The 25,239-nt window shown below is 35.3% G+C and overlaps 1 long non-coding RNA gene across 3 annotated transcripts; it reads right to left on the bottom strand.

Annotated features, from left to right (window-relative positions):
• Positions 1-9,340: 9,340 nt before the first annotated feature.
• Positions 9,341-21,547, bottom strand: LOC116421822. Of its 3 annotated transcripts, none has more exons than XR_004232363.1 (6): positions 21,478-21,547; positions 14,114-14,382; positions 13,930-14,012; positions 11,952-12,013; positions 10,404-10,518; positions 9,341-10,170 (listed from the first exon to the last, which is right to left on the bottom strand). It is a non-coding gene; the product is annotated as an uncharacterized LOC116421822 (long non-coding RNA). The 3 variants fall into 3 exon arrangements; XR_004232364.1 differs by lacking the exon at positions 21,478-21,547 and adding an exon at positions 15,595-21,407; XR_004232362.1 differs by lacking the exon at positions 21,478-21,547 and having other exon boundaries at positions 14,114-14,877.
• Positions 21,548-25,239: the final 3,692 nt, after the last annotated feature.

Raw genomic sequence — 25,239 nt, 5'->3', positions numbered from 1 at the left:
GGACAAATTTATAGGGAAAATTTAACCTCAGGAGTTTGACATAACTTGACTTTTTGATTAGATATAGTAAGGTGAGATTTTCCAATTCCTTTATAGAGGTGGAACTAAAAGGCTGAGCTTATCCTCATCAGTTCCCTTCCCTGCTTGCCTCAGGGAGTATTATAGTCTTATCAGTACTTCAGGCTTTCTCTGCTAATTCCACTTAGTCACAACCCATTTTTTGAAAGATTTCTTAAAGAGGAGGGGGTCTAGGAGACTGATGCTGAAATTTTAGGGCCAAATACAAAGACAGTTCTTAAATAGGGTCCAGAAGCTGGGAATGAAATTCAATGACCTGTGGGGAAAGAGTGTTACAGAGGTCAAAGTTTAATGGGGATACAACAATATGAACCAGGGTACCAAAGTAAAGATTAACATAGTGTCAGTTTGCTCCTTACTGGGGCCTAATCAAATACTGGGTAGTATTTTGTTGGAGTCCATTCATCCAACCAATCATATCCCCCCCCCAAAATGGGGCCCAAAGTTCTTTAGAATGTGAGACATTGTCTCATTTTGTGAAACTAATTCCTGCTGGGAATGGATTTAGAGCTGAGTCATCCTACAGGGTCCCAATTTGGAGGGGTGATGAGCTTAAGGGGTAAACTAGAATCTAGTGGGTTTGGAATAATATCCCTGAAGCTACTAGTCAATATAGCTATCTGGTTCTTATCATTTGAAGGTGAACTGACAAAACCTTAGGAAAACAACACAACAAGCAGAAGTTAGGCATTTGGTAGGAAAAAAATGATTTGTGGAGATCCAATTGGAGCATTCCTCTAGATTGGGCCTTCAGCTTATAGTTTAGCCAAAAATTATTCCCCACTTGTGGGAGCCTCGGAGAATGGGCTGGGAGAACTAAAGGGCACTTAGAAATAGAACCCTTATTCTTGAGAGGTATGGTTAAAGGGAATATGATCAATGTTCTCTATCAGAGGACATACCAGGCAGAGCAGACTTCTGTAAAGAGCTAGTTGGGCATCATCTCTTTTTAATAGAGACTACATTATCTGCAAGGAGAGATCTTGCACTCAGTTCATAATGAAAACTCAGAAGGAGAGGGGATGGGGTAGAATATACAGAGATCCAGGTTTCTAGACACCTCCACCAGAGGTAAAATTGTAGTAAAAGTCCATTGAACAGAAGACCTATTTAAGAACAAAGACCCACTTAAGGCCAGGATGACAATTAGAAGTGGAGTGCTAAAGAAGGAGAGTAGCCAAGATGCTCATGAAGGAGATTTCTCTGAGAAGCTGAAGTGATATTTAAACCAAAAGCAATTTTCAGAAAGGGGATTCCACCAAGCTAACAAAATGACAAAACTCTTCCTTAATAAACCTTACAATTATTTGTCAAAAGTAATATAGACCAGTCTACAAAGGAGTGGCTAGTACAAACAGGATTACAAAAAAAGAAAAGGCATTGTAAAAACTCATTTGGTCAGATACACTGGATGTGGATATTCTTCTATTTTGTGACCAGTAAAAATAAAATAAACTATTTTTAGGTTTGTTAGAATTATATGATGGAATATATAGATTATCCAGGAGCCTTTTTTATGTCTATATTAGCTTGTTCTGTGAATATAGACAATATACAAAAGCAGCTTACATAAATTTGACTTTTATAATGAAGTAACAAAACTAAAAATTTTAAGTCGCACTGCATTAGAATAGCAGCTGGTTCTCACAAACAATTGTTTCAAATAGCTAAATATTCTTACATTTTGAAAGATTTAAAGGCCTTATACAAATTATTTCTAGTAAGATATATATTTAGTAACAGGCAGATATCTAGGCCAAATATTCATCTACCCATTACACATTTCAGGTGGAAAATAAATCATTTATCTAATGACTACATATTTTCAGATAGAAAATGGCAAAATCTTCCATACTTGCATTTTACTCATGGCTTTTAAGCTGACAATGTGTTCTGAATATAGATATTTATTGTAAGAGAGAAAAGCAGGAACATGATTATAACAGAAAGAAGCATCTTTAGCTTTGTTTGATTTCAGTATGAATCACCAATTAAGAATATACATGTCATAATAACCATATTCCATGGATAGACTGAGGAGTAGTTGGGAATCATTCCTATAAAAAGGAACACATTTGGGAAATCAAGTTAGAAGAGTTAAGAGAGCTCAAAAGTATCCTTCAAAATCCTTTTTACCCAGATGCAAACAAACCCTACTTTCTGAGAAGTCCTATGGCATTTTTCTGATAGATTTATTGACTGAAGGTCCATCATCTACACCTAAATTCAAAAAAATATATAGTACCAAGAAATTTTCTCTCAAATATCCAAGTTCCACATCAGATCTTAAAAGAAAGATTTACAAGTCATTATGCCTAACCTAAACTATCTCAGGATTGACATGGAGGCAGGCATTGTCATGCCAAAATTCATTTTCACATTCATGGCTGGAGGGAAATGAATTTTCAAATAGGAGATCTTATTTCCCAACAAAATGACCTGCAGGGCACAACCAAAACTAGGTTCAAGAAAAAGAGAAAAAGCATAATTATAAAAAAGTATATAGCTAGCAAAAGAACTACTGCTATCAGGTTAAAATTTTGCTTTAGGTATTTAAGAAATAACAAAGGATATACTCTAAATAATAGCATGATTTGCTGAAGGCAGAGAGACACCATGGTAGAAGTAATGGGTTTTGAGATAACTTTTTTCAGAGAACTTGCAGTAAGCCAAAATTAAATTATCTGACAAACTTAGAAGTTCCTTGCATTACTAAGAAGTAGTACCCTTTTATACCATCTTATTTTAGTACATGTTCAGCATTATACAAATGATTTTGCTCCAAGATAAACAACCAGACTTGAGTTGTGGGAGCACCCCTTTAAATAATAGAAGTAATTTAAAAGAGAAAAAATTTCATTTAAACAGCAGGAAACCCTGAGAGAATCTGAGCCTGGGAGAATGGAGTTCTTTCCAGCTCTCCCATCCAGTGAAATGAGAAAAGGGCTCAGGTCAGGGATCAGGAGCAGTCATCTCCCATACCCACTAAAGAAAAGGTGAATTATACCCTCATAATTCCAAGACAAACTGATCTAAAATAAAACCATGAGAATTATGCAAATAGCATACAGTTTTCAACCCCCAATTTCAGATAACTTCCAAAAATCCTAGTCAAGAATTTTCAGAAGTGATAACCAAATCCTAACATTCAGGGAAGTTTGGTTTTTCTCTCCTGTACCTTTAAAGTAATGGAAGCAATTTAAAGGTGAAGAGATTTTAAAACTATTTCACCTGTATTTTCTTTCTTGTAAGGGAATTTTATCTCTTATGCTAATATTTTTCATAGGGTTTCTGGCCTTGCTAGTGCTTGTGTTTGGGTTTTTTTCATCTTGCCAACAAGAAAGAAAAAAGACATTGAGGGGGGAGGGTGCATCTCTCTCACCCATTCTTGCCATCAGGGAAGAAGTAGGTTGTGGAGAAAGAAAAATACTCTTTCCTTCTCTGCAGCAAAACTTTTAATCTTATCAATTGCTTTTTAAAACCTTTTTCAAACTTTTTATAAGATGTAAGCTACAACTTAAATTACCTAACTTTATATTTCTGTAGACCCAGTTTGGCTAGTGCCGAGTCCATGAGGAGAATCTGTTAGGGTTTTCCTTTTAAGTAAATCTCTCTCTTTGTCTAAGGGAGAAAACAAGACTATCTTAAAAAGACAATCTTAAAATTTATAACATAGGTGATAACTAATTTTGAACAAAATTTCACAAAACTTATAGCACATGTCCAGCAGTACTAACAGAATTTCAAAACATAACTCATACAAGTTTTACAAATTGCACAATATATAATTTAGAAAACATAATAGCTTATTAAATATATTTAATTACAGGAGATACAAACATATGACCTCTTTAGGTTAAGTTACCAGAGGACTCCCAAAAATTTGGGGTGGGGTAGGAAAAAAAAAGACATGAGGTATCAACACAAGTTTAAGGATTTTCTGAATGGCAGTGGCTCCAATTCTCTTCTCCCTCACCCCATCCCCACAATAATGGGGGTGACATTCTAGAATTTTAAATTATCTTTTTCCTATTTATTTAGATGGAAGGATTGAGAAGGTTAGAGGGGAGAATGCTACTAAGGTACTTCTCCTACCTTAGAGGACAGGTTAAAAAAAATCCTTTTGAGTCCCATGGGAAGAGTTTTAGGGTCCTGTGAGTCAGGGATATAAAGAGTCTCCACCTATAGAGGAACTGAGGCTGATGCCAAGGCATGAGGGAAAAAGGGATTGGAGAGCCTATCTTTCATTGGCGAGGTGGGTAGGGCATTCTATTTAAAATCGGCATCCTAATTATCAAGACAGGGCATTGATTGGCTTGACCAGGACTGATTCCACAAGCCTTTTGAAGGGAAAAAAAAAGCTTGTGCAAGAGGACATTGTTAGCCTTTTCAAGCTGGTAAAATGAAGGCTAAATTTTTAATTCTCAAAAACAAACTTTTCAGGTTAACAGAAAGCAATCTGTCACAGAAAGACTCTGAGAGGCCAAACAGGAAGACACAGAGACAACACAAAGAGCTTGTTTTAAATCCTAAATGGCCAGATGTTACATTAGTTCCCCTTTGCAATGTTGGGGAGCACAAACACCCCTAGACAAACAAAACTCACAATCCTACTACACTCAAGTGATTTAGCCCACTCAGCTACAATCTCTGAGAGCAGTGGGGATACACAAATGTCCTCAGAAAAGCATGTGACTTATTTCTGGGCATCACTCTACTTAGGTCCATTTGTCACACACCCAGCAAGCAAAGTGTTGAGTGTACCCTTAGATATTGCTGGACTCTTGGTTACATCTTGCCTTATTTGAGTAGAGCAAGAAAAAAATATTGGGGTGAACATTTTTTTTGTATCACTTGTTAAATCTCATTCAGGTTTTTAATTGGGGAATCCCTTTTTGGTGGTAAGTGGTCATGGGTTTTGAGCACCAAATTATGAGGTTAACGTCCAGCATGAAATAATGGGGTGTGCATTTGGTATTGGCTAAGAAATAAGACTAGTTAATCAATGGAATAGGTTTAGATTGAAAGGACAAAACAGCCAATAACTTTAATAATCTAATGTTTGATAAACCAAAGACCCCAGTTTTTGGAATAAGAACTATTTGACAAAAATTGCTGGGAAAATTGGAAATTAGTATGGCAGAAATTAGGCATTGACCCACACTTAACACCGTACACCAAGATAAGGTCAAAATAGGTTCATGACCTAGGCATAAAGAATGAGATTATAAATAAATTGGAAGAGCATAGGATAATTTACCTCTCAGACCTGTGGAAGAGGAAAGAATTTATGACCAAAGAAGAACTAGAGAACATTATTGATTACAAAATATTAAGTTTTGATTATATCAAATTGAAAAGTTTTTGTACAAACAAAACTAATGCAGACAAGATTAGAAGGGAAGCAATAAACTGGGAAAACATTTTTACACTTAAAGGTTCTGATAAAGGCCTCATTTCCAAAATAGAGAACTGACTCTAATTTATAAGAAATCAAGCCATTCTCCAATTAATAAATGGTCAAAGGATATGAACAGACAATTCTCAGATGAAGAAATTGAAACTATTTCTAACTATATGAAAAGATGTTCCAAGTCATTATTAATCAGAGAAATGCAAAATAAGACAATTCTAAGATACCACTACACACCTGTCAGACTGGCTAGAATGACAGGGAAAGAATGCGGAATGTTGGAGGGGATGTGGGAAAACAGGGACACTAATACACTGTTGGTGGAATTGTGAATACATACAGCCATTCTGGAGAGCAATTTGGAACTATGCTCAAAAAGTTATCAAACTATGCATACCCTTTGATCCAGCAGTGCTACTACTGGGCTTATACCCCAAAGATATACTAAAGAAGGGAAAGGGACCTGTATGTGCCAAAATGTTTGTGGCAGCCCTGTTTGTAGTGGCTAGAAACTGGAAAATGAATGGATGCCCATCAATTGGAGAATGGTTGGGTAAATTGTGGTATATGAATGTTATGGAATATTATTGTTCTGTAAGAAATGACCAGCAAGATGATTTCAGAAAGGCCTGGAGAGACTTACACGAACTGATGCTGGGTGAAACGAGCAGGGCCAGGAGATCATTATATATTTCAACAACAATACTATATGATGATCAATTATGATGGACCTGGCCATCTTCAGCAATGAGATGAACCAACTCAGTTCCAAAGGGGCAGGAATGAACTGAACCAGCTACACCCAGCGAAAGAACTCTGAGGGATGACTAAGAACCCATTACATTGAATTCCCAATCCCTATATTTTTGCGTTCCTGCATTTTGGATTTCCTTCACAGGCTAATTGTACAATATTTCAAAGTTCAATTCTTTTTGTACAGCAAAATAACTGACCATGTATACTTACTGTGTATCTAATTTATACTCTAATATATTTAACATCTACTGGTCATCCTGCCATCTAGGGGAGGGTGTAGTGGGAAGGAGGGGAAAAATTGGAACAAAAAGTTTGGCAATTGTCAATATTGTAATAAAATTACCCATACATATAACTTGTAAATAAAAAGCTATGAAATTAAAAAAAAGACCAGCAGGATGAATACAGACAGGCTTGGACTTACATGAACTGATGCTAAGTGAAATGAGAAGAACCAGGAGATTATACACTTCAACAATACTGTATGAGGATGTATTCTGATGGAAGTGGATTTCTTTGACAAAGAGATCTAACTCAGTTTCAATTGATCAATGATGGACAGAAGCAGCTATACCCAAAGAAAGAACACTGGGAAATGAATGTAATAAACTGTTTGCATTTTTTTTTCTTCCCGGGTTATTTTTACCTTCTGAATCCAAATCTTCCTGTGCAACAAGAGAATGGTTCTGCACACATATATTGTATCTAGGATATGCTGTGCCATATAATATGTATAGGACTGCTTACCATATGGGGGAGAGGGTGAAAGGAGGGAGGGGAACAGTTGGAACAGAATTGAGTGCAAGGGATAATGTTGTAAAAAATTACTCAGGCATGGGTTCTGTCAATAAAAAGTTATAATTATGAAAAAAAATGGGGTTTGGTACCAAATAAGGGCTTTTTCCTTGCCAAAAGATACATTTATGATGCTGTGGACAAAATGAAGAGGTCAAATATACACCAGGAGTGGTAAATGAGATTTGGGAGAACATATTGTTACTAGCAATTAACAAGGGAAAAGACAAATTCCCCAATTGAATTCACATGGAAAATGCCATGAGGCAGGAGTATGCTACGCCCTTAACTGGATGACTAAATTCATAATTTTAATACCATAAAAGAATTAGTTAGCTATTACAAGGAGAAAGACATAGGCATGGGGTCAGGGTGAGAAGACACTAAAAGCAGGTGGCCAGGGTGGGCTAACCCAAAAGGGATTCACAAACAATGGCAAAGGCCATGGACAGATGGAAAATTTAACCTTGGAGGTTTGACATAACTTGGCTTTCTGACTGAATACAGAAAGGTGGGGTTTCCCAAGGGTGGCACTCCAAGACTGAGCTGATCCCCATCAGTGTCCTTCCCTGCTTGCATGAATATCAGTACTTCAGGTTTCTGCCAACCCCACCTAGTTACCCAGGACCTTATCAGCTCTAGTAATTGTATATGCTGTTTTCCTAGTTCTGCTCATCTCAGCTTGCATCAGTTCATGTAAACTTTTCTATGTTCTCTGATTCATAATATTCTTAAGATTTCCCCCATCAATGAGTATCTACTTTGTATCAAGATTTTTGTTACACAAAAAGTTTGGTTGTAATATTTTGGTGTACATAGGTACATGGATAACGTGGTTTGAGATGGGTAAAAATACAATCTAATATGCATAAAAGAGCTCCCCTTCTCTAACCTCATATATGGCAACTTTGTTGGAGGAGTGACAGAATGAAGATGTCAGCAATTCAGGGTAAGTTCCTACCACCAGCTGTGGAAATGCAGAAATGAAACATCTTAGCCTCAGAGATGGCTGTAATAGAAGGAATAATCAAAGGGCCCAAGAGGCTTCAGTGGTTAAAGAGTAGAAATTGGGGGAATTTTGGACTCTTAACCTTTAAGAAGGCTAGTTCAGAGTAAGGGGAGTTTTTGGAAAGACCAGATTTCTAAAGGAGCAAGCATGATCCCTTGAAACAAATTACTTTGGGGAAAACCCTAATCCTGAAGTGCAGTATTTATAAGGCTTGTATTCTGTCAGATTTAACTTCCTCCATTTAAAAAATATTAGCTTGGATTACATGTTATTTTAGGAAATTAAATAGCATTTAACAAAATTCATGAGAGAAATCAATATTCATGTCAGGACTGAACTACCATAGTACAAGTCACAATACTATCAAAATTATAAATTTGGTGTCACACTACCTACAAGTTATCAAAGGGATGTTTTGTAGAATTGAAAATTGTTTTAGTGGAAATAAAAGGTAAAAAATATTAAGAGGAGATGATGATCTAGGTAAGTGTGTCCTGATGAGATCTCAGAACAATATTATAAAGCTATAATTTTTATATCATAATTCTTAATAAAAATAAATGTGCTTATTGGAATAATTATTTGAACAAGGGTTAAGACACAAATATACACAGCAGCGTGGTTTGATCAAACTAAGAACACTACTGGCTGGAGGAGGCATTCTATTTTACATGAGCCACTATAAAAACTAGAAAGTTTTTAAAAATGTATTGACATCTTACACTATATAATACAATAAATACCTAAAAGAGGATCAAAATTTTAAAAATTAAGAAAAATTGTAGAAAATATAAAAATTCATCTTTCATTTAATTATTGGGGGGGAAATCATAATAAGAAAAATTGTAGAAAATGTAAAAGTTCATCTTTCATAATTATCAGGGGGAAAATTCATAACCAAACAGGAAATAAGTTAAAAAATAAAATTTAAAACCTTGATTGTAAAAAAAATTAAAAAAGCTATTGCACAAATACAAAAAATTTGGTATGACAAATCAGAAAATCTAAAAACAGGGAAAATTGTATTAAATACCTGTTTATATCCTCATATCCCAAATCCATTTATAGTTTTATAATTTTTAGTTCTCAGTATACTTGAGAGGCATTCTCTGGTATAAAACATGTCAAATGACATGAGTAAGAATTTTTCAAAAGGAAAAACACATTTCATTAGAAAGTTGTTGAAAATCAATTATCACAAAAAATGCAAATTAAAACCCTGAGGCATGATCTCATTCAATACAAAAATATTACTACATAATTTGTAATAATAAAAATTTCAAACACAATTCCCTATTGAAATACTTTACTTATGACTCAAATGCTTTTTTTTGCTTGTGAGACCCTCCTATTCTTTGCTCTTCTACTTTTCCTTAAATGCTTCTCCCATGGCCCTAGAAGATGTGATTGAAAATTAAGGTCTGTGTTGATGCTTTTTCCTTTTTTTTTTTTTTTCTAGTAATGTCTTTTTTCTACCACATGCTCATAACACTTGAACCTTTTAAAAACCTCCTTCACCTCACACTGCAAATGCTCAACAAGAGCCTCTGGAGTGAGGAACATAGGGGTTAGAAAACTATGGGAAAGGTAAAAGCTGTTCTCAACAGTCTATCAGGAATTGTTACTCTTGATTTGCCTTCTTCTGCCTTCTGGCAAGGCCTGGGATTTAGCTTCTCTTTGAGAAAACATCAGGGTTGGCTCCTGGTCAGTGAACTCTTTTTCTGTGTCCTGGCACACAGTGACAGTGTTGCTAGGGAAAGATCCCTATCATTCCTTTTTTTCTTCATTTGTCTGCCTGAGGGATCCAAGTTACTTCCAAATAAACCAAAACCCAGATTGGGACTTCAAATTAAGTTTTATAAATAAATGTTGAATTCTGACAAGGGTGTAGTATGCACAGCTGAGCTATTTGCTTTAGTGATTAGTATCCCAGTAGTTTAAGTAAGGTCAAAAGTTTGAATAGGGCAGGAGAAAGTCTGTTATTGGGGTTTCAGGGCACTGATGAATCCCTCCAGACAAGTTAGGGTGAAGTCTCCTTCTTAACCTATGGCTTCTGGAAAAACCAATGAAAATCCCATCAGCTTACTTCTTCCTTACCAGCTCTTCACCTTTCTCCAGTCTAGAAATGTTAAGAACAAAGAAGGAAAAGTAAGGCATTTGTATCAAACATCACATCACTTTAGTCCATTACCCAACTAGTGGAGCTAAAATTCTATTCCCAGTTTATAAGGGCTAGACAAAACCCACATTCCCTTTCTGTCCCTTCTAACAGTATTTTGTACCCAATTGGGAATAAAAGAACCCCTTTTTCTGGTATAGTTTCTGTTTTATGATCTGCTTTGAACTACTCACTTGGGTAACTGAGATGGTTGATATGAAGACAAGGAAATAGAAATGAAAGGTAACTGCTACTTAATGGCAGAATAACAGCCCTGAGTAGCTTGGCTCAATTTTCCTCTCTCATTCCCTAGAGCATAATGTAACATTTAAAAATTATTTTCCATATAGAACATAGCTGAAGACAAGAGAAAGCAACAGTTGTTCATTACTCATTATATAATAAAGCACTAATACAAACTAGTGGATATGGATATGGAAATAGTTTTATTATATAGAAACCTCAAAAATCTCATTTGAGATTTTTTGTGTCTATAAGCAGCAAAATTTTTTCAAAGAAAATTAAGTAAAGAAAACATTAGGCTATGAAAGTGATTAACAGGCATTCAAATAAGAACATGACTTTTGGTTCATATTTGTGATTTCATTATAATGAAGAACACACAATGTGGAAATGCTCTCCACCAATGCAGATCAGCAACTGATGTGAGATTTATTCTGGAATGCTGGGGCCAAAAAGAGGTTATTTTACTTGTTAGTTCTCACAAAGCTAGTATGTGTCTAGGAACTCAAACATGGAACTTCCAGACTAGAAAGCCAACCCTTTATTTACTAAGCAACTTGGTTCTTCAAGGGAATACAATAATTCAAGTTTTTCATCAATTCATATCCTTTCCCTATCCCAATCATAATTAGTAAAGTGTGATTCAATTTAAAGATTTTGGAGACTTTTGGAAAGATGCAAGAGTAAGACCTTTTAAAAGACCAGATTTATCAATAAACCTTGCAAGAAAAACACAAAAAGCCTCAAATGAAAAATTTTTAAAAGGAAAAAGAAATAAGGGCTACATGACAGGAAAGAGTAATCACAAAATTCATAATGGAAAAAATTCTTAGGTAAGAAAATGGAAATGATAAAAGATATGAGCAAGGGGGAGAGAATTCATCAGAATCAACAAATATCACAGATTTAAAGATTCTGGAGAAAATTTAACTGGAAGAAAAACATTACAAATTAACGTGAACTTACTCCCAGAAAAATAGTTGGATATGGCAAAAAAGAAACATCTAATCATATAAAGAAAATAAAGGATCAAGGGTCATCAATAAATTCTGGTTTTTAATTTTAAAAAAGCATTATTATCATTAACAACAGGACCAGATAAACAATAAAAATATGGAGACGTTAGTTAAAGATTTTATTAAGAACATGGAATCAATGAGAAATAATTTTTTTTTATCCAGTAGGCTATATTTCTGGGATAGAAGGAATGATAGGATTAAATAACAATAAAAGATTAAACAATAAATCAACTGGCAGTAGCCATGAAAGGTTTATTAGCAAAATTATTGAAATTAAAAGACAAAGAGCTCAGCCAAAAAAAAAAAAAAGAAAGAAAAGAAAAGAATAATTGGACTCCCCTAAAATGTGAAGAGTCTAATCATCATTTTTCAGGAATTTTCATGAGAAATTTCTCAATAATTATTTAAACCAAAGAATAGGCTACAGATGGACTATTATCTACTAGATACCAATGGGAAAAAAAGGTAGTTTCAACTCACCCAGAAACCTTGTTGTCAAGACTCCAGAAACTTCATTACTATGGAGAAGATTTTATAAGCAGCTAAGAAAGAAATCATATCATTTATCAAAGATCAATGATTTAAAATAACACAAGAGCATTCATGCAGCATAAGAAGAAACAAAACCAAAACATATTTTATCAAACATCAAGGGCTTCGAAGAATCTTTTACCTACCTAAACTAAGAAAAATATTTGAAGATGGACAGTTTACTTCTCATAACATTCCCAAGCACTCTGTATAAAAGGCAAACCTTTCAGAATCCTATTAATATGCAAATCAACATTTGCCTTCAGAACCATTTAAGGTAGAATATCTCATAGGCAAGCTTTAAAAGGCTGATCACTGTGCCTGGGCTTCAACTGTATATCTTACATGGTTAGCAAAACTTGTCCAAGAGAAATTCATGACTTGATAATTGTCTCTAGGAGAAGAATTAGAGGGTGACTCGATGTAAATTTTAGAGAAGCCAAGTAAAAAAGGAATAATAGACAATAGCCACAGGCAATAGCTGAAAGTTATAGAGAAAATAAGAGTTCTATGTAAATGTTTACATAGTTTGCAAGAACAAAAAAAAAAAGAGGAGTTTCTTGTAATTTGTGGTTGTCTCCTTGGGGTCAGAGTCTGGTTGAGACATCTTTCCTCCTTTCAAAAGCGACAGGATTAAACAACATGACTCCTCTAAACTTCTTTTCCAGCTCTATATGTATGATTCTGGAGATATTTTCCCTTCATTTAAAATGTCTCAAAGAAACATCAATACAAGAAACGTTGAGATCTGATTAGCAATTGCGGAGTGGACGAGTCATTCTGATTGAAAAACAACCTTCCAAATGAGTTTGGGTGAACTAGGATGAGAAGACCCTAACTGGACAAATCCAATTGGATAAACTATTCCCATTAAAAAAAAATTACAAATAACAGAATTGGAGAAAATAACCGATAAACTACAGAATGAAAAGAAGAGACTCAGAACAAGGAAATGCATACTGGCATATAAACCCATAAAATATTAACCTTACTGATAATAGAAGAGAAAAAATATGGAAATATTTTTTAAAACCTTCAGAAGGAGATAAAGATGAACTTTTTGGAATCTTTTTACATGTAACTCGTAACAAAAATATAAATTATTGATCTCAGGCTAATCCAGGCTGAGTTTTTTGATGGGCAAACTAAAATGAATATCAATAAAACTTGGGCAAGCTTTAAAAGGCTCAATCACAATAATGGGAATCAGGACAACCAAAACATCATTTTAACTTTCCTATATTCTGAAAGTTACTTTATATTTTAAGAAATAAAAAAAAAATTCACATAAGATCATTTTAATCACTGTTTTGTTTGTGGTTGCTATGTTCAGAATTGAAAAAAAAATTATTTTTTTAAATAGATTCCTTGAAATACATGCTAATGGTTATGACGTGGAGCAAGAAGGTAAAAGGCAAAAAGCCAAAGTAAAACAGGACAAAATTTTGAGACTGAGGGGCTACAGAAGGAGCATAGATTGGGTCTGGATTTAACAGATCTCTAAGCCCAAGAAACCATATGGTTCAGAGACTCAGGAAGTTAAAACTGTCCTGGTACCTTGAGATAGAATGTCACATGGGAGAATTCAATGCAAAAATCATTTATTAAATGCTTACTAAGGCATTATGTATACCTAGAAGTTTAAAGAGTAAATAATTAAAAGGGAAAGGCTGGTCCTTTGGACCAGTCCTGAGACGAGAACGAGGTGCCCTGGAAAGATTCTCTAAAATAGCAAAGGAAGAAAGGAATGCTTGTTCTAGAGTCCTGCTCCCAGACAAAATTGGTGTCAGCCAGCCCCTAGAGGAATCCTGGCTGTTCCTGTGGTGCCTCAATTTAATGCTTTCTTCCTCTGTGCCTCCCAGGTGGGACCTATACTTATTGCCACCCAGCTATTATACCAATTGAAGGGTTACCTTTCTCCTCTCACCTTGGGCCTCTGGGGTAGTTGTCTTCATGCTCTGGGGAACTTTCCATCCTTCTGATCAGAGCTATAACTAGCAGAAACTGCACCTAAGGTAAATTCAATTGAATAGGTAAAGCAAGGCACTGAATAGTATCCAGTCCCACTCTATGCCACTGGGTTAATATGGCAAAGTAGAGAATAATCTTACTAAGTAGACAGTCCACAGAGCCCCATAAGGAAGCATGCATTCCATCCCAGGTTGGTATCTTTGGATGAAATTCACATTGTGGAGTTGTTTCTGGCACTGCTTCTGACATGAGGACAAATCTGGGAGAAAGGAAATGAAACAGCCCCTGATGCTGCTCTTCCTCCAGCATCCTTATCCACCTCTGCACTAGAGGCTGCATGCAGTCAGCATCTTCTTGAGGTCGATTTCTTACTCAACTCTTCCAGGAATCTCCAGATAAGTGAGATGTCCTACAAACAAGCAAATCAATAAAATCTTCCCCGAAGAACACTTGTAAACACAAGGACCAGGGAACAGGGTAGGGTGAAGAGAGTCCTAAATTGGCTCCACAGAGGCCAGTTTAGGTTTGACAAAGAGGGGAAAGACATTTAAATTCTAAGAAATCCCTGGAAATAACCTCTGCTGCCACCAAAGTCAAATCAATATTTATCCTTTGCTCCTTCTTTGTGTCCCCCAGAGTTCATGAAACTTCAATATAACATTTAATTCATCCCAAAGGAATCTCTACAGGCTTTTGGACCCATGAACTCTTATGGCTCTGAAAATAGATGCATTTATAAAAGTTAAAGTTTAAAATGAATCCTCTCTTATGTATCCAAGTCTCACGTGTTATGACTCATTGTGGTCCTGGCTTTGGCAGCTAGATAGCACAGTGGGTCTGAAGTCAGAAAGACTCACATTTCTGAATTCAAATTCATTTACAGATACTAGCTGTGTAATCCTATCTTAGTTAACCTCATCTGTAAAATGAGCTAGAAAGAAATGGCCAACCATGGCCAATATCTTTGCCAAGAAAACCCCAAATGAAGTCATGAATAGTAGATGACAAATGACCAAACAACAAAGCCCTGCCTCTATTGTTATTCAATCTCCCTTATGTCTAAAAGAAATGCCAGGAATCTTCTTTAGTCCCTCTCTGGTAACTTTTCTCCAACATTCCATCCATGCTGAACCTTTCATCAGAGTAGCTGTGCATCCATTCAGTCAACTACAAAGAATGATGACTTTTGTACATGGCAATATATTTATATAAAATCAGTCAACATAACTCTGAATCCTAGTTTTGCTACTAACTAACCATATGGGTTTGGGACAATCTAATTCTTTGTATCCTTAGTTTACTCATCTGTCACATGGATAGCCATTTTTTTTATTATAACTTTTTATTGACAGTACATATGCCTGGGTAATTTTTTACAACATTATCCCTTGCACTCATTTCTGTTCCGACTTTTCCCTTCCCTCCCTGCACCCCCCTCCCCTAGATGGCAGGCAGTCTAATACATGTTAAATATGTTATAGTATAATGGATAGCTATTTCACAAGGAGGTGAGCATCAAATGTAGAGATTAATGTATATGTCACTTGCAAAATATAAGCTCTATATGACATTACATATAAAGATAAATTATTGTTATTTTAAGTGAAAATCCCAAGCACACCTCAGCTTCATTCCTGAAGTTCCTGTAAGCTCTCCTCAGTGCAGAAATGGGCAAAACCATTATTTTCTTGCTAAAAACTTGTGGGGTTCCTTAGTTCCCCAATCTAAACTTCCATTTAGGTAATCTGAGACCTATTAAGTAACCTTGGATAACTTAAGAAATTTTACTGTAATCATTACAAAATGGAAATTAAACATTCTTTAAAGTAGTTGAAAATAACTTATTAGCCATCAAATCCAAAAATGGTTATCATACTTCTTCTAAAGGGCACTAAATTCTGTGTGGTACAAGGCCACTAGGAGTCAAAGGAGGGTATTTCTTAAGTTGTTGCTAATTCATATTCTGCAGTAATTCACATCAACATTAACTAGGGACAACAGAATATTCAACCATTCTTGTGGGGTCTTCTCTTCATTAGTCTAATCTTCTTCAATCAATTAGGAAAGAAAGATTGGACAAAAAGTCACAAAAGGGAGAGAGGAAGATAGGAGATGGGAACTCAGCAACTTCACAAGAAAAGTGAATTGAATTCAACCAGAAGGTAAACTAGGATAAATGTTAGGAAGAATTTGGAAGAAGGAATTGCAAAGAAGTGAATTTAATCAAGCAAACAAGCATGAACTGTGGGATCTACTATATGGCAAATACCGTGCTGGGTAGGTGCTGGTGATACCAAAAACAATGAGGCTTATGATTCTGTAGAATGTGAAGCTTTACATCTCCTTTAGGGAGAACTAACATGCGTATGTAAAAGTGTATTCAACAGAATAAATACAAGATTGAGAGTGCTGACAACAAGTAGTATGATTTCATAAAAGTGTCCTATAGAAGGTAATTTTGAAATAAACTTTGAAGGAAATTAGGTATTCAAAAAAGTGGAGTTGAGGAACAAGTACATACCAGGTATAGATGAGTTTTTGAATTGGGAATGGGAGTTTCCTATGTGAGCAAAAGGAAGGAAGGAAAGTTTGGTTATCAGGTAGACTTGGGGGAGGGAGAAAGCACAGAAGAATGTAACACAAAATAAGTCTGGAAATGTAGATTGGAGCCATATTGTAAAGGACTTTAAATCCCAAGCAAAGGAATTTGTATTTGATCCTTGAAGTAACAGGGAACTTTGGAATTTTTGTGTGGATAAATTTCCTATCAATTAAACCTTTCCAAAAGTAGAATGTTTTCTTGGGCATTTAATAGATTACCTATATCACTAGAGGTCTCAAGACTGGAAGACTGCTTCTTCCAGATATTGGAGTAATTCTTTGTCAGATATAAGTTGAGTAAGATGATCACTAATGTCTCTTATAACTAAAAGCCTATATGCCTGGTGCATTTTTCTGGGTGTCCAGGAGAGACAACCTGGAGGTGATAACAGTAAATATAAACAACTAACTCCAGAATTTCATTCTTACCTAACAGCAACATCTAGGAAAGAGAAGGTACTACATTGCTAAGAGAAAAGAAAAGAAATGAGAGGGGAAGCCATTATTATTAAAAACACAAATATGAGGTCAATAAATGAGGCATATTTCTTAAATAACCTTCATCTAAGGGAAGAAACTTGGTGAAAAATTAATCTTTCATACACACACACACACACACACATGTATGTACATATGTCTATTTAAGAGACTAATGGATAGCTACATAATGCAGTAGAGAGTACACCATGCCTAGAGTCAGGAATATTCTTCCTGAATTAAAACCTGGCTTCACTCACTTACTAGTTGAATAACTCTGAGCAACTTATTTAACCTTCCTCTGTAAACTGAGCTAGAAAAAACCAGCAAAGTATCTTTGCCAAGAAAACTCCAAAATGGGGTCACCAAGAATCAGCCCTCAACAGAAATGACTGAGTAATTACATGTACTAACTATAAAGTCTATAGTATATGTATACAGATTTGCATATATATGTATATCTACATATGCATATACATATATTCTAAAATGAATGATTAAAATTTTGTCTCATATCACCTTTACTTTTATTTTCAATCATGACCCAAATATGCAGACAAAACTTTCAAAAAGTTAGCTGTTACCTCTCCTCCTTTTCCCTTCCTCCCACCAGTCATTAAGGTAACTTGTATTCTCAATGCTTAAAACAACCCTCTTAAGTAGAATAGTTCTTCTTCTTATCCAATTGACTAGTTATAAAACTAAGGCTAAAAGAAAGTGACTCTCAAAGATTACAAAGTAAAAATGAAAAAATGAAAAAAAAAAACTTGAAAAAAAAACTAGATAGCATGGTAAGAGAGAACTGGAAAAAACTGAGTTCAAATCTGACCTTAGTCACCTACTACTTTTGTGGGTTTTTCATCTGCATAATGAGTTTGAGAAGGAAATGCCCATCACCCCAGTATCACTGCCAAGAAAACTCCTAGGACAGTATTGTGGCATGCTGTTTTGTCCATTGGGTCATGAAGAATTGGACAGGAATGAACAATAATTACCCTAATGAGCTTTTAACTTTTCTTCAAATACTCTTTCACCATACCTCCCTGGCTCTTCAATGCTACCTTTATTTCTTGCTCAGCTTTTAGAAAGATCGTACCTCTCTCCCTAACAAGTTTACAGTAATAACATTACAATACATTAGCTAATGTCTTTCCTTCCTTCCTTTTCTCTTTGAGGGTGGAGATAGAGGGCAAGGGTCTGCACCTAATCTAACCCCCTAAATAGCATGGTCTATAATTCTGGAACCTCACCACTCAGTATCAAAACAAGATTCAAAGAAACTTGGCTCAGCAAAACTGTAAGATGAGGTTATAGTACTCAAGCCCAAACCTAGCAGCACAAAGTTAATTATTACCAGAAGTGAATCCCTCTCACCCCATCCACAGTAAATCCTTTAGTTCTTGGGAGAAAGTACCCAACTGATCTATGACAGTCCTTTATGCATCAGTGATCTGACATCTGTGTGTAGAGATGGCAAGCATCATTACAAAGTCAGAATGATTGGGAAATAAGAATGAAGGAGCACTTCTACAGTATCACTCCCTTTGCGTCTCCACCAATGGGAAAAAATTGCAGATGGAGAGAAGATGGGAGAAATGTACTCTTAAAAAACAGGATGATTATTCTATTTAATAATGGTTGAATATCTAGGTGGATTTTTGCTTATGTCTCTCTTTTGCTTAAAGAAGTTTTTCTTACAATCTCTTTAGCACCGAATGCTTTTCTCAAGGGAAATCCAGCACTACTAATTTGAAGATTTATCTGTCACTTGGAACCCAATTCTGGACAATATCTATTAGCAGCTCAAGCTACAGCTCTGATGACAGACATTCACTCCAGATAAATGAGTGGAATTGTCCAGTTCTCTTGTGGTCCCTTAAGAGAGATCACTGATCTAGGCTTCTACACCTCTTTACACTGTACAGTTGTTTATAGCAACAGTGGCCATAGCAACCCAGCAATAAGTCAATGACAAGTTCTACCCCATCAGGTCATTATTTATGGAGACAAGATGAAAGCTCATAACATAGATCCCTGGTTCTGTTATACTCTCTGAACTCCCTTCCTCCTTTTATCCTGCTGTTTCACCCAAAGTCTGATTTTCCTTGCCTTTTTACTCCAATCTTTTTTCTCTTACAACTTCTTCCCTCTTCCAAATGAAAAGTGGATGAAGGAGTTACAAGAATGAGTACTTTTAATTGGAAACAATAACTAGAATGAAGTAACTTCCACACTTTTCATGGTAACTTCAGTTTAGAAGTAAAAAAAAGAAAAGAAAAGAAACAAATGAAACAAAAACAAAACTGTGACCAAATATAGTATTCAGATTTCCTATGGCCTAGGGTTGTTATTTGAGAGAATAGTGAAGGAACCAATTCCCCCACACACACCCCCACACACCCCTGGGAAACCATTTTTACCCCTCAGAAATACATTGAATAAGAATATTTTTGGAGATAAGACAGAAATTAAGCCTCCAGGCAAGTCTTGAGGGCTGGGCTGGCATTTTTCTGTTAACAATTCCTGAAAACTATAAACATTTTCAAAATCAGAGGCAGGCATGTTTTTGGGGTGTGAGGGTTCTGTTATGCTGATAATTTCCTCTTTATATTCTGACCTTTAGGGTCCTTGGGCTAATACTCCCAACCCCAAAGGGAAGAAGAAGTCACTGGTGACTATACCAAAAAAGTTATTAACTATATCTTCTAACAACTCTGAAGAAATGTTTGTATGCTTTAATTATCATAATAAATCTTCCCAATCTTTATAACAAGTGGGCAGCACATTTTTTATAGAATTCTCTAATTTACTAACTCCTGTATGGAGCATAAAAGGTGTTGTGGGGGGTGGGGAGGAAGAGAAGACTAAGTATAAGTAGAACCTAGGACATGGAAGCTGAGGACATTCTGGGAACAGATTGAGGTATGAGGGAACTGGAAGAAATTTAACTAGCTATTTGGTTCCTGGTATTTTCTTAGATCTTTGTCCCCATTGTTTGTGGTTAAGAACTGCTAGCAAACAGCCTAATCTTCAGATCTATAAACCCAGGGGATCTCAAATATTCTTTTATGCTTCAGATTGGCAAATAGATCTGAATCATGAATGAGATTAGTGTTGGACATAAAATTAATTTTCCAAAAAGGTGGAATATTGAGATCTCTACCTATTGACATCTAGAAATCAGATGTCTAACTAGAAGAAGTGAGTCCTAGTGTATCTCAGGACCATTTTAGGCACAGATAACATTGTTACAGGAAAAAAAATATTGATATAAAGTTCAGAGAAGAGAAAGGGTAGCAACTTAGTGGGTCTAATGGGAGTATGAACAGATTGGTCATTGCTATTTTGAGGACTTCCATGTCCAAGGACACTGCAGAAGAAAAAAGTACATGTCTATAGAGAAATGTGAAGCCAACATCTAAAATAGAAAAATGAATGAAAGGGATTATGAGAATTTGAGGATTTAAGAGACAGTGGAATAAGCAGAATGGGGAAAGCCAAATACTCTTAATGAGATCTGCAGCTTAGCCAAGTATTCTTAAAATTATCTGAAGGCAGAAATAGGGGAGTAAAGTACCTTGACAAGGCCCTTTCTAATTCCCTTTTTCTATGTTATAGTCTGTTCCTCATTCTTTTAAGGAAAATTTCATTTGACAGCCTGTATCCAGGTCTCACTTTATATTTTATGTAATTGTACTTTAAATATTTCAAAGATTTGTGATTTCAATATTATGGACATTGTTTCCATCAAAACAATGTTCAAAATATGTGCTGACCTCTTCTAGTTTTGAAAGATGACCCTTCCAAGTTTATATTCTTTTAGACTAATCATGTTATCTTAAAAATAGGAAAACCAAGGTCTTAGAAGGCTGTGCTATGCTCAAGGATATGCAGATAGTATATAGCCCCATCCTGAGTCCAAATCTGTTTTAACTACAAATCTGGAACTCTTCTTATACTACCATAGTCTTATCATTTCTTTAATTGATGTCTTCATAATTCATAATCCAACCAACACTCCAGGCCTTAGATGATGATAGTCATTAGTTGTATTTGACAGAAACATCCATCTCCTTGTTGGCTAATCCCTATGTACCTCTGGGTTAAGTTAATGTACTTTTATGAGATTCTGTTTTTCTTGATTTTAAATTGAGGAGGATTTAGAAGAAAGCATCTGTAAAGTCACCACAAGGGCTGTTATTCTATTATATCCTCAGTACTAAACTTTTTGTAGTAGGACATTAGAAAAACAATTAAGTTTGGGAGCAGAGCAGTGCAAGGGAGAGTAGAGGACAGAAATAAATAAAATAGAGATGACTGGTAATAAATGGAATAAAATCCAGATTAGGAAAATGTATAAATGAAAGATGAGGATGATTGAGTCTAGTTAGAGTTAGAAAGAAGGAACTGGCTGGAAAGGCTTTACTGTCTCTGATGGTGATGTTCCCCAGGCCTTCCATCTCTATTATGGTCCATTAGGACTAGTTCTAAACTGTAGGACTCCAGATAAGAGGGAAACTCTGAAGCCTTATACCTTTGGCTAAGGGACTGGGAAAGATAACTGAATGTGAAAGGTTCTAAAGGGTTGGAAACCACTATTTCAAAAGCATAGAATTCTAAGCTTTCTACCAACGGTCACCCTGAGGAGACAGTTGTGTTTCTGAGTTCCAGGGACTGATGGAACCGTTTCAAGAATGAATGAGGGCATCCCAGAGAAAAATCTGTTGAACACAAAACAGAAAGAGGGACAGAGTGAACAATCAGTGGGTATGTAGAGAGGGTGATTGGATTATGTTCAATATGATCCTTTATATTTAAAAATTTGCCATATTTTGGAGAAATGTGATATACCACTTTATAGGAGTATAATAACAAAATACAAAATTACACTTTCATGCTTATATTTCTTTTCGATTCTCTTCCTATTCTAAAGGGAGGAGGGAAAGAACCTGCTAATGCATTATTTGCATATTTGTTCAGCAATGGGATAAGAGAACAAGATTTAAACATTCCATATTCTGTCATTAAGTAGCAATTACCTTTTATTTACTGTATTTAATTCCATCAAGCATCGGATCGGTCCTGATAATGCCCATTTTCTTTTTGTCTGTACCTGTGATTTCATTTATGTATAGAAAATCACTAGTGAGGAAAAATTGCCCAGAAATAGATATTAAAATCAATTAGGCAATTTATATTATTGAGTTGCTTGAGGCAAGAGATTTACTTTGGCTAGGGTCAAACAACTTGAAATATATCAGAAAAGGACATTGAACCTTCATGTTCTTAACTTTTAAGTCCCTCTCAACACAATCTTGAATAAGGCACACATACAACCAAGAGTTGTAAATGTGAAAGGGATGAGGATTAGAAAACCTTTTTCTACTCTTTCCTGTTGGTTTAAAAATTCAGTTATTAATCATACAATAAGAAACTTTGATAGGGTAGGGAACAAGCACTTATTAGGGAGATGTTATGTGCCAGGCACTATGCCAAGTAAACATTTTAAGTAATATATGTCTCTTGATCTTCACAACAATGCTGGAAGGTGGTTACTAAACATTTTAAGTAATATATGTCTCTTGATCTTCACAACAATGCTGGAAGGTGGTTACTATTATGATCCCCTTTTAGAGTTGAGGAAACTGAAGCAGACAGAGACTAAGTGACTTGTTCAACATTACACAGTTATTATTAAATATCTGAGGCTGGATTAGAATTCAAGTCTTTTGGATATACTCCAGCAACATCAAGGTAAGTAATTTGAGTAGGCTGGAGTCTGGTACATTGTCAGACTTTTATTGGAAACAGAACTTTGGCTACACTTAAAGGAGCTACCGAAGTGACGTGGTTACTTTATCTGCTCTGTCTTGCACTTCTAGCCAGAAAATGGTTGATTAAATGGGAAGGAATGAATAAATTTACTGGATTTTGTTTAGTTACTGGAAGGTCTTATGACCAGAGGAAATCTTTAGAACTCTGTGTGGCCACAACACTCAAAATTTCCAATGTTAATTTTAACTATCTCCTAATTTTTTATGAGTCAAAAAGCTCATAGAAAGAAGGAGGGAGGCATCTTAATTCTTCATATTATATCCAAGATATTCTAAATCCCAGCTTCATAAATTGTGGGTTATGACCCCATATGAGGTCTCATAACTGAATGTGAGGGGTCATGAAATTATGATTTATCAATGTTTGATTTGTATACTTATTTTACATACTTACATATCTGTACTCACGTAAAAAAAAAAAGTTAAGTGAAAAAGGGTCACCAGTGGAAAAAGTTTAAGAAGCCCTGCTCTAAATCTCCTTGAATCAAAAAGTTAACTTAGGGGAAGAAAAAAGGGCCATGTATTTACATTGTACTTATATTAAGTTAATTTAAAGGGTAGGTATGCAATGGAAGACTCGAGTATGAATTCATAACCAATCAGCAGCTTTGAACCTATGAAAGTATCTAATCATAAAGAATATTTAGATTAAAGAAAAAAATCATAGAAATGATAATCATATTAAAGATAATTATGATGAAATAGTATAAAATTTTACAATAATGATTTCTCTGAATCTTTATTGTAACTTTGTTTTTCCTTTTCCTTTTATTTCCTCCAATAGGAAGTGGCTGAGTGGAAAAGGAGTATAAGAACAGAATTTTTAAAAAACAGAGAGAAAAGTCATTGAGTCATCTTTTTATAATGCAGAAAATACAAAACTAGAAAGAAAACAAGACAACTTCAAAAGCTACCAGTTGAATGAATTGTCTGCTTAAAAATGCACCAGAGGTCTTAATAGCTTGTTGGTAATGGTTCTGAGTGAAGCTCCAAGCCAGACCAAAATATAATTCAAAATATTTGATAAAATAAAAATATGCTAAAACATGTTAATATGTGGTTTTCTAAGTCAACATGAACCCACTATGATTTAGTGGTGCTAAATCTATTGGAGTTAATGTACACAGCTGTACATAATCTGCTGTATCATGTATAATCTATTCTCTGAATATATGAAAATATCTGTTTTGAGATTTGTTAAATTTATAAAAGTTTTAAAAATATATGCATACATGAAAATGAGAATGCCTTCTTCATGCTCAGTGCTCATGACTCTAATATGCTATAACTCGTAACAAATGATGTTTTAATTCACCTCTAGACCCTAGCTTTTGTTCCTTTCCAATTTTTTTCTAATCTCAAATGTAGAGTCCAAAAAATCTCCAGAATCTTCTTTTTTGCTTTGTGTTATAATAATACTTATGTCATAGGAAAAAGTTGCAATGAATACAAGTTCAGTTCTTTGTAAATCTTACTGTACTACATAAACATCAACCCATTTTTGCTTTTTTGTTTTTGTTTTTATTTTAAACTGACATCTTCAATCACACTTGGACCTCATTCCTAAACTTTTAGAAAGACTCGGGGACAAATTTAAGACATTGCGTGCCTACTTAGGAGTCTGACAAGCTCTCTTTTTGCTTTTGTCTTGAAAAGTGATGCTCAGTGCACTCACACAGTAAGTCCAAATTCAAAAGTTTTCAGCTAATTTATAGGGGAAACTGAGTCATACCTAGTATAGCACTCCATTTTCTCTTGTCTCTCTCCTTGCTACCCAGTGCCAGGAATTTAATTGAGGGATGGCAACAGTAAGTGATAAGCAAGATTGGAGGGATAACACCACAATGACAGCAAAAGGCTCATTCATTCCTTCCTAACTTCCAAAACCTGCCTGCTGAATCCATTCCAACTGCTCTCTGATAGACTAAATAAATCCAGAAGAAATCAAAGTTCCCTGAACAGTGATGATAAAGTCAGTGCTGAGTTTCACAGCCTTGACTTGGTGTGTTTACCCAAATTCCAAAACAAAACAAAACAAAACAAAAACAAAACAAAACAAAACAAAAAAAAAAACAAAAACTCTTGTGTCATAGGTCCCAGATTCAAAGTACCTCCAGAGTCTTGATGTTGACACCTGTTGATTTCTCTAACTGGAAGCATGAGTTAAGAATTCTAAGGGAATGGTGTTGTTACACTTATTTGCTTACTGAAAAGGCAACAGTAACATGGAACTAAGCAATTCCAAAGTGCACATTTTTTAGTACTCTTGGGTCTACTTATCCTATGTCATGAGACTAGTAAGGTCTGGAAGAACTCTGAGCTCAAAAGTATTTTGTGGTAAATTATATCTATGT

Source organism: Sarcophilus harrisii, chromosome 2, assembly GCF_902635505.1.
Source record: "Sarcophilus harrisii chromosome 2, mSarHar1.11, whole genome shotgun sequence".
Classification (NCBI taxonomy): Eukaryota; Metazoa; Chordata; class Mammalia; order Dasyuromorphia; family Dasyuridae; genus Sarcophilus; species Sarcophilus harrisii.
The sequence above is the reverse complement of the archived record's forward strand: the minus strand, read 5'-3'. Positions and strand labels throughout refer to the sequence as shown.